This window comes from Silene latifolia, chromosome 9 (assembly GCF_048544455.1).
Source record: "Silene latifolia isolate original U9 population chromosome 9, ASM4854445v1, whole genome shotgun sequence".
In the NCBI taxonomy this organism is placed as follows: domain Eukaryota; kingdom Viridiplantae; phylum Streptophyta; class Magnoliopsida; order Caryophyllales; family Caryophyllaceae; genus Silene; species Silene latifolia.
Window position 1 is genome coordinate 98,723,091 of NC_133534.1, and position 9,577 is coordinate 98,732,667.

Genomic DNA, 9,577 nt, shown 5'->3' on the forward strand with positions numbered 1-9,577 from the left:
TACCCAAAAACCCGACTCACCCAAGCCCCCACTACACTACCTCCGCTGCCACCGTGGACCACCACCACTAGCCGGGGTGGCCACGACCAGTAGCAGCCGCCCACGGCCCCCACCAACAACACCCGACACCAATAAACCCCACCCGCAACAACCACACACACACACACACCCATAACCACCCGTCCGTACACCCTATTTCTACCCAAACCAGCCCGTAACACCCTCAAAACCGCTGCCCTAACCCGGTTCCCAAAACCCATAAAAACCCTTTTTAAACATGCTCGGTCAAATCCCTTAATGGGCGGTCAACAGTAGTCTTGAGGTGGTCAAAGACGGGTCAAGGTCGGGACGGGTTAAATGTGACACCCTTAAATCTAGCCTTAATTATATACGTAAATTCTACAGAAAAACTGGTAGGATATGTTTGTAAATGGTTCAACTAGTCCAAAAACCTGCAATTTCAAAAATTTTCTAACTAAACCATTCACAACCAATTCCAACTCAAGAAGAGTGTCAAAAACCCTGCAACAACTGATAAACTAATTTACATACATAACTAAAGACGCGGAAATATAAGGATACAAACCAAAAATAGAAAAGGGAGACATATGTCCCTTCAAATAATATACAAACCAAAAGTGTAAAAGGTTACTAATAGAATAGCCAAAACTAGGTCCAAGGTTCCTTGCTCACTAGCCCGTCTGTGACCCCAACTAAGCATCAACAACCTGTCAATCGCATTTTATACAAACACGAAAGCCACAATTCAGTGGGGAGTAACTTCGAGTCCTCCCAGCCACGAATCGTCAAAATTAATGTAACATGTAATGTAACATGTAAACAATTTGATAAACCATTTACTTATCATGTATTCTAACAAATGACCCCTAACTGACCAAACTAAACTATCATGTGAATCATATAATTCAAATAGTAATCCAAACTTTATCAATCAGAATAGAAGCTTACATCTCACCTATTATAGTTCATAAAATCACCATACAAGAAAGGGCAATATATCAAAGACAGGCATAAGTTCTTAGTACGGTCAATAGTCACTTTGTAACTCAAGTCTATACCACGAGGTAGGGAAGGTAATCGAACCGGTATCTTGGCTCGGCGGTTACTATTAAGAAAACATGGCCAAGAGACAACACAACCCTAGCCTAAAATCACTTGAGACCTAGACATGCGGATACACACCACCGCACCCAAGACTCACAACTTTTTTTAAAACAAAGTGAAGTGAGTACCCTAAGGACACCACCGAAGGGTTGGCTAGTACTTAAGCCGACCCCATACTATCAAAATAAGTACACGAGGTTATGCCCCAACTTGGATAAACATCCACTAGTCAGGAACACAAAGGCTATCAAGCGGTGAACATATACTCGTCAAAGACTATAAAGACCTATCTATGATGAAGGCCGAAATACTCACCTAGGACCTAGTCCGACTAGTCCCGACTTGAATATTTTAGCCCACACCACACATGACTCACCACACAAGTCAAGTAAGACACCCACTTAACCTTAAGAGGGCAAAAAGTCCTACTTATCAATATAAATTCTAGCATTCTATCATGTGAAAGGCTTATAATGTCTATTTACAAAGATACAATCCCAATGAGAATCCTCAATAAGTATTCAATACTAATTTCTAATTCTAACAATAGTAACCATATTAAAGGCTTGAGGGGGAACTAGGGCCATTTCTACAATACAAGTCACTATTAAATTCAATAAGCTATACATGTGAACAAAAGCTTGATAAATGGCCTAAAACAAGAAAAAGGCCGATTATCTAAATCATTCAACCGAATTTTTACCCGCAACCCTTGACCTGCGGCAGTGCGGGTCAAATTGCGGTGACCAATCACTCAATTAAGCGACATCGCATCGATCAAAGGGACTAAGGCTCAATTTTAAGACAATCAACAAAGCATTACAATTATCGCTATAAAATTCATTTTGTAAACTATCCTAACATGTGATAACTATTAATATAAGCACAATTTTTCCGTTAACATAATTTTTGTTACTAGTATGCTTCAATTCAAATTACTACCCTTTTGTTACTTATACTATTCTAATATTAATTAACCCGATAAGACCAAGATTGTACGAAAACCCGCGAAACAAGCACGGACCAACCCGGGCCAATCCCCAAGAGGCCGGGTCGCTGTGGGCTGCCATGGGCTTGCTTGCTCACGCCGCCGCACCATTTCTCCTCTTTTTTTTTCATTTTTATACATTATAAGACCGTCTGAACATTAATTAATCGACCCCAATTCAACTTTGTTAATTTAAACTAACAAAAGGCACAAATTAAACATGCATGCAACAAATTTTACATGTGAAAACTACTATTCAAACAAAAATCACCAAACATACAAAAACAACAAAGATTGTGACGATAATTCGTCGAGTAGCTCGAAATATGTTACCTTAAGCTAGAAAAAAGAGCAATTAGCACCTCAAACCCAAACCCTAACTAGCAACTATCCGCTATCTTCTACAATATACGAGTCCCCGAACTCGTCTTACAATCCTTCACCTAAATAAACAATTAAAACACAATAGTTAAACAAAAATACCGAATTTCCGAAAATTGGTCTTAAAATAACTTAATGAAAACTGAAATTAGAACATACTAAGTCGTAGATCTCGGCGAGGGGATTCCGGAAAGGTAAATTATGCGAAAAACGGACGAGTAACGAAGAAATTGTGACGAAAATGAGCTTGAAATTGTGAAAATGGTGTTTTGGGAAAGATAAGGATGAAGAACAAAGGAAAATCAGAAAAAAAAGAGTAAAGTGGAAGGGGAGCCGTGTAAGAGGAAAAGAAAGGACGGGATTCGGGTTTGAGTCGGGATTTTTCGAGTCGGTTTTGACTCGTTTCGATAATAATTAAATCCGTAAGTCAAATGCAAATTCCGTCAAGACCAAAGTTCTTAAACACGAGATTACAATAAAATTGAGTATTCATACGACCCATTTCCAATTTCGTTTACCCAACGTTCAAACGAATTGTCATTTTCCCCCCGATACGCTCTTATTTCGAAATAAAAGATTTTACACGGTTTAAACTATTTTTAAACATTTCAAAACTATCAAAATAAATACTTTTCTTCAAAATATAATAAAATTATATTTCTTTGAATTATTTTTACTTTAAATACATTATTGTCAAATTTTACTTGATTAATTAATTATTTTCGAAATATATTAACGGTCCGAAATTTACGGGGCGTTACATTAAAGGTATAAAATAAATAATATAAAGGCTATTATAAGACGGTTTACCTTTCGATCTCGAGGCGGAGGGACAAAATCTCCCTTTCTCTTCCTTTTTCTCTCTTTCTCTCATCTCTCATGTTATGGGTGGATTTTGGTGGATTATGTTAGGATAAGATGGTGAGTGGATAGGGTGGAGTATATAAGGTGAGGCGGAGTATATATGTATACGTATACGCGTATCGTATTATGTATTATTATTATCATTACAACTTATTATTATTATTATTATTATTATTATTATTATTATTATTATTATTATTATTATTATTATTATTTTATTCCGTCTCAAATATAACCCGTATAAATAAAATAAAATATTATTATTATATAATTATTAAATACGGAGTATTACATACTTCCATTGTTTTATTACAGCCCAAGCTTTTGCTAGGAGCAGTGATTTAGACAGAAGGCTTTGAAGGACAAGTGACGATAGAAATTATGATGAAAGATTGATGTATATGCTCACCCTCCCTGGAAACTTTCATATCCATTACATTCCTCACCACTTACCAGTCAACCCAATTCCATTCATATATGAGCTCGGCATGACATGTTTCCAATAATTATAGTCATCATTGAAGTCATTCGGTAAAACCCCAATCTCAAATTCTACCAGTAAGGACAATTTTATAGCCTTGATGGCCAGCGTCCTGGCCATTGGGACCTGCGTACAGGTAGGTCTGGGGGCACTTTGTGTATGCACGATGTAAGTAGAGTATACCTGAAAATGGCATGGCAAACTAACTCAAATTAATCAAATGAGACATCTGTGCAGCTAATGACACAAAAAACAAACAAAACATTCTCCAGAAACAGCGCTTTATTGTACTCAGCGTCTACAAACATGAAATCTTAGAGCACAAAGATCAACTTATTATACCTCCTTATCTCTGTTGGAGCCGGTGTCCTCCACAAATTAGTGTGATAACATTTGTAAATATCTTACAGGTTCACAAGGGTATACTTCGTATATTTAATCAGTTGATTAACGTTTACCTAATAACGGTTGGCTTGCTAGAAAGTTTGACGTTATTATCATACAGATGGCGGTGATCAACTGGTCCCTAAAGGTCACACCTATAGGACGTATTTGAGAAATGTGGTTATAGAAATATAATTACATTGATGCCCAAAATGACTAAAAAGTTAGTCAATGTGTTGATGAGATAATTATTTAATGAAAATTAAATAATATTAAGTTGAGACGAATTAACTGTAAATTCGTAAATTAAAATATAATAAGTTATATTTAATTAAATATATATAAGGTTAGTTTGGACGAATTAATCTGTTAATTCGTAGTTAAATATAATCAGTTGTATTTAATATCAACAAGTTGAATGTGTCATAGTGGTAATAGTGAGGGTACACAAGCCAAGAGGTCATGGGTTTGATCCTCATTAGATGACAATTTAACACACTTTATATATTTTTGGAAAGACCAAAATAAGGAAAATACACTCCTTATTTTCGGTCCGTTTGGCCGAAAATTGGGAGGTTATTTCTTTCCTAATTGATTTCGAATTTCGGTCTATATAAAAAGAAAGGTAGAGAATTATTTCTGATCTAATACTTTTTCGGACCTTGCCTCCTCTTTCTCATCACAAAACACAAAGACAATAAAATTTTACAGAAAATTTTAGATTGATTTCTAGCATAATCAAAGGGCATATCTCAGATCGTCTTGGGTGCAACTAATAGGCGAATATCAGTTTTGATATTGTTCTTAGGCCAATTTTGCTAGGACCTGAGGTTAATTCTAAATCCTTTTACTTTTGTTTATGTATTTTATTTTATGACCATTGATCATCTGCATTAAATCGTTATAATCCTTCTAGTTTAAGGGAAGTATACAGACTTATTTCCCACAAGTGGTATCAGAGCACTAGGCTACGATTTTAATCTTGATGATTTTCATAAAAATTGTATGTAAACATAACCTGATTTTCGAAAAAAAAATTAGGGTTTCTTTTTGTGATTCGAAAATTTTTTTGTGCCGTTTTTCTTTTGTTTGATGATATATAACCAATTTCTATAGATCATATCATTGTTTTAATCGGTTAAAATTATCATATGAAGAATTTGGTAGATTTTTGATTTAATGCAGATTAAGTTAAATTACATATAGTATCATCATGTCATTGATATAAGAATTCGTTTTTTTTGCTATATAGTTTTAGCATATACGATTAATCATGTTTGTTAATGTATTTGCTAAATCATGTCTTAATTGCAACTTAAACTTTTTCATCACATCTTTGAATTAGGGCATAAGTGTCGCGAAAGAAAAAAAAAAAGGGGGAAGGGCGTTTTTTTTAGGGTTTACTGTATAAAAAAAAAAAAAAAATTGTTTTGTTTTTTTTGGTAAACCTAGAGAGAAAAGAAAAAAAAAATTAGGAAAGTTTTTTATTGCCTTTTGCCGAAAAAGATGGAGAAAAATTTTTATGGAAAGTTTTTCCTTGTTTCTTTTCTATTTACCAAATTAAAATAGGAAAGGGGTTGTTTTTTTTATTTCAGCCGTGACAATTAAAAAAAAAAAAAAAATTTTTTTTGTTTTTTTTGGCCGAGACATATTTAAAGCATTTGGATTTTGTTTTTTTATTTATTTTGGCCAATTAGTTATTGTGAATCGGTTCACAATTTAATGATACCGAGTTATTTTAAACCAGTTTAAAATTTTGACGGATAGAATTCATATTACAAGTTTAATATGGACTATGTATGAATTAATGTGATTAAACTGCGGAATTGTCACTTAATTTAATTTAAATAGGTGGTTTGGATAAATTAATCAACATAATTAATTTATTGTATTATGTATGTTTAATTTATTTTAGTTGATGCTTTTAATTATGTTGAATGAATGGAATGAATGATTTTTATTTACGTATTTAATTTTGCAATCGGTTGTAATTTGTAATACTTAGTGTGGCCTTAGTCAATTATGTTTTCGTAATGAAGGAAACATAATTTTTATGTAATTATGAGATCTCGAATCTCCTTTATTTTAGTTTTGGGTTTTGAAATTAGAATGTAATTAATAGGTCAATTATGTAATTTTAATTATTGTAATTTCAAAGAAGACTAAAGATGAAGATTCAAGCTCACTCCCGCTACATGGATCAAGATGGAACATCAAGACAAGCTTTTCGGGTCCAAGGATGGATTCCAAACTTGTATTTATTGTTCATTTTGATAGGATAGGCCACACTAGGACTTTTACTGTTTTTTTACGTTTTTCATTTTATTGCTTTTCTTTCACATGTTAGTAATTGCATCATATTCCGCCTAAAACCAAACCACCTACTACTAAAATGCATGGAAATTGACTCATATAGTTGTGATGTGACCATAATTGGCGCATATTTAGCCCCCGAATTAGCCTTGTTCCCATGCTTTTTAGTGCTTATTTGGGTCATTTCTTATCTTTAGTTCTTTGTTTTGCATATTCTTTGAGATTTTGATCCCTTGGTAGGAAAGGAGTAAGAATCTTGCATTTTCATGGCAAAACGAGACTAAAGTGATCGAATTCAATGACCAAGCATCAAGGAGAGACAATATTAGAAGGCCTTTGTACATATCATAGTAGAAGAGCAATGTTGAGAAAAGATCCTTGAGTCCCCAAGGAAATCCCCAAGGAATTTATGAAGAAAAGGGAAGAAAAGAAGAAGAATTGTTGCCGACTGACAATCCGAGCGGATTGTCACCAATCCGTCCGTCCCGCAGCAGCACAATCCGAGCGGCTTTGCCACAATCCGCTCGGATTCCACCTCCACAATCCGCCCGGATTCCCCTGAATCCGCTCGGATTCCAACGCCAGAATCCGCCCGTCTCGACCCTATTCCGCCCGGATTCTAGCACAGCACGGATTGCCTTCTCCAAGCTACGAAGAAAGAAGCCCTTCTCTCAGAAAATACCGGCTCCTCCTTGTTCAACTTAAAAAGTGTAATTACTAGTTTAGCCCTTAGTTAACCCTAATGCATCCTCCCTAATTTCCACTATAAATACCCCATTAGTCTAATTAGAGGAGCATGTTCTTCTTATCAATAATTAGTGTAGTTAATATCAATCAAATCTCTCTTTAATATTGTAATCAAGTATTAATCAAGTTTTAATCCAAGTTTTAGTTCTTTAATCTCTCTTTTGTTCATCCTTTATTTTGGGTAATTGAAGATTATTTGGGTTATTGTTGGGAGATTGACAACCTCTCAATCAAGCATTCAAGTACTTCTTTTATCTTTGCTTTATTATTGGAATCATTAGTAGGTATAATCTCTTAATCCCTTTTTAATTATTATTAATTACTTTCATTTATTCATCATGTTTCATATTGTTGGTATGATTGACAACCTTGCTAGCATGATCAACATGATAATGAGTGAGTAGTCTCTTAGCTAGGGTTAGTGGGTGATTAGGGGAAACCAACATGGGGAATGATTCATGCTTAAATTAATATGCTTTCATGTTTTATTTGCTTGCTTGTTTTGATCTCAACTCATGCACATGTTATATTTGATGAAATGCTAAGCCTATGAATCCTTGCATTTACTATCATCTTCTATCTTTTCAATGAGACTTGTAAGACATAACCCAACTCGAGTCTCATTAGACCATGCATGTTGTTGAGTAGGGAAGATTAAGTCGACTTGTAGGTGTTGTACAATCTAATCGATTCGGTTCCGGGACCCAAACTTTCCTAGGATTGTAAGATATAACCCAACTCGATCCATCACGACAATAATTGCTTGCTTATAATTTGAGAACATGTTTGTATGATCATATCCCATGATTCCCCTATGATCCCATGACACCCTAGTGCCTTTAATCAATTGTTTACACCCCTTTAATTCACCTTGCTTGTTTATTTTCATTGCTATTTTAGTTTAGTAACCTTCTACATCAACCCAATTTGTGACACCCCTTAGACACCACTAGTTACAATAGAAATCTCATTTCAACTCCCGTCCCTTGGGATCCGACCTTTACTTGCCTCTTTACTAATTGTAGAGTTGTTTGTGGAGTTATAAATTGTGTTTTGATTCGACCGTGACCAACGACCACATCTTAATTTGTGAACACTTAGCGGGATCGCATCAAAAAATGGCGCCGTTGCCGGGGACGGTGTTTGTTTGATTTAGATTTCTTTTTATTGTCATTAGTTGTGTCTTTCTTCGCCTTGAGGAAGTAAAACTCCTCAAGGTTTGTTCTAATTGTTTTCGAGTTGTTTGATATTTTGCATGTCTAGAAGGTTACAAGGTGATTTGTTACCTTTTGACCGTGAAATCGAAAGAACCTTGACGAACAATAGGAGAGTTGTTTGGAGGAATTTAAGAGGTATTAGTGAAGTTGTCCAACCCACTAGTGAGTTTGTCAATCCTTTCGCAATAGAAGGAGAAGAAAACCCATTACACAATACCCCACAAAATCCACCTACAATGCCAAAATTCTCGTCACACTCCGTACCCACCGAGGAGAATCTACCAAATGGTACTCCTACACCGCAACATCTAACCGGAAATTTTATTGCCAAGTCCGCCTTCATCCAATTAGTTGAGAGGAGCCAATTCGGGGGGATGCCTAGTGAGGACCCTCATTCTCATATGGAAACCTTTTGCGACTATTGTGATGCTATCTCTCAAACGGGCGTGACTCAAGACCAAATTAGATGGGTCTTATTTCCTTTTTCCTTAATCGGCACCGCGAAGCAATGGTTGAAGGGCCTTGATAAGGCCACCCTTGGAATAGATTCTTGGAAGAAGTTGGCTCTAGCTTTCTACAAAAAATTCTACCCACCGGAAAAGACTAACATGCTAAGAGCTCAAATTACGGGTTTTAAGCAAAGGGATGAAGAGTCTTTGTATGAAGCTTGGGAGCGGTTCAAGGGAATTTGTCGCTCATGTCCTCACCATGGACTTAGCGAATGGTTTTTGGTACAACAATTTTGGAATGGTTTATATGAAGATTCTAGGAACATTCTCAATATGGGATCAAATGGAATGTTCACCGAAGTTGATGACAATCAAACATGGAACAAGATTGAGGAAATGGCGGTCCATAACTCACAATATAGTAGACCTCGCAAGGCTACTAGAGGAGGAAAGCATGAAGTGGACTCCGTTACTCAATTGGGTGCTCAACTTAGTGCTCACATTGACACAATCAACTTGAAGTTTGAACAAGCTATGGCTAGACTTGAGGAAAACTCAAAATCATCGAAGCATCATGTTAATGCCATGACGGCATCCTCATCAATCCCAAGTGGGATATGTGAGAATT

General features: G+C 35.7%; 1 long non-coding RNA gene and 1 other non-coding gene across 2 annotated transcripts; both read right to left on the reverse strand.

Annotated features, from left to right (window-relative positions):
• Positions 1-511: 511 nt before the first annotated feature.
• On the reverse strand, positions 512-2,550 carry LOC141598220 (uncharacterized). The gene is made up of 2 exons (XR_012523342.1): positions 2,447-2,550; positions 512-728 (listed from the first exon to the last, which is right to left on the reverse strand). It is a non-coding gene; the product is annotated as an uncharacterized LOC141598220 (long non-coding RNA).
• Positions 2,551-9,108: 6,558 nt separating this feature from the next.
• LOC141602930 (small nucleolar RNA R71) lies at positions 9,109-9,215 on the reverse strand. Its single transcript, XR_012524833.1, has one exon. It is a non-coding gene; the product is annotated as a small nucleolar RNA R71 (small nucleolar RNA).
• Positions 9,216-9,577: the final 362 nt, after the last annotated feature.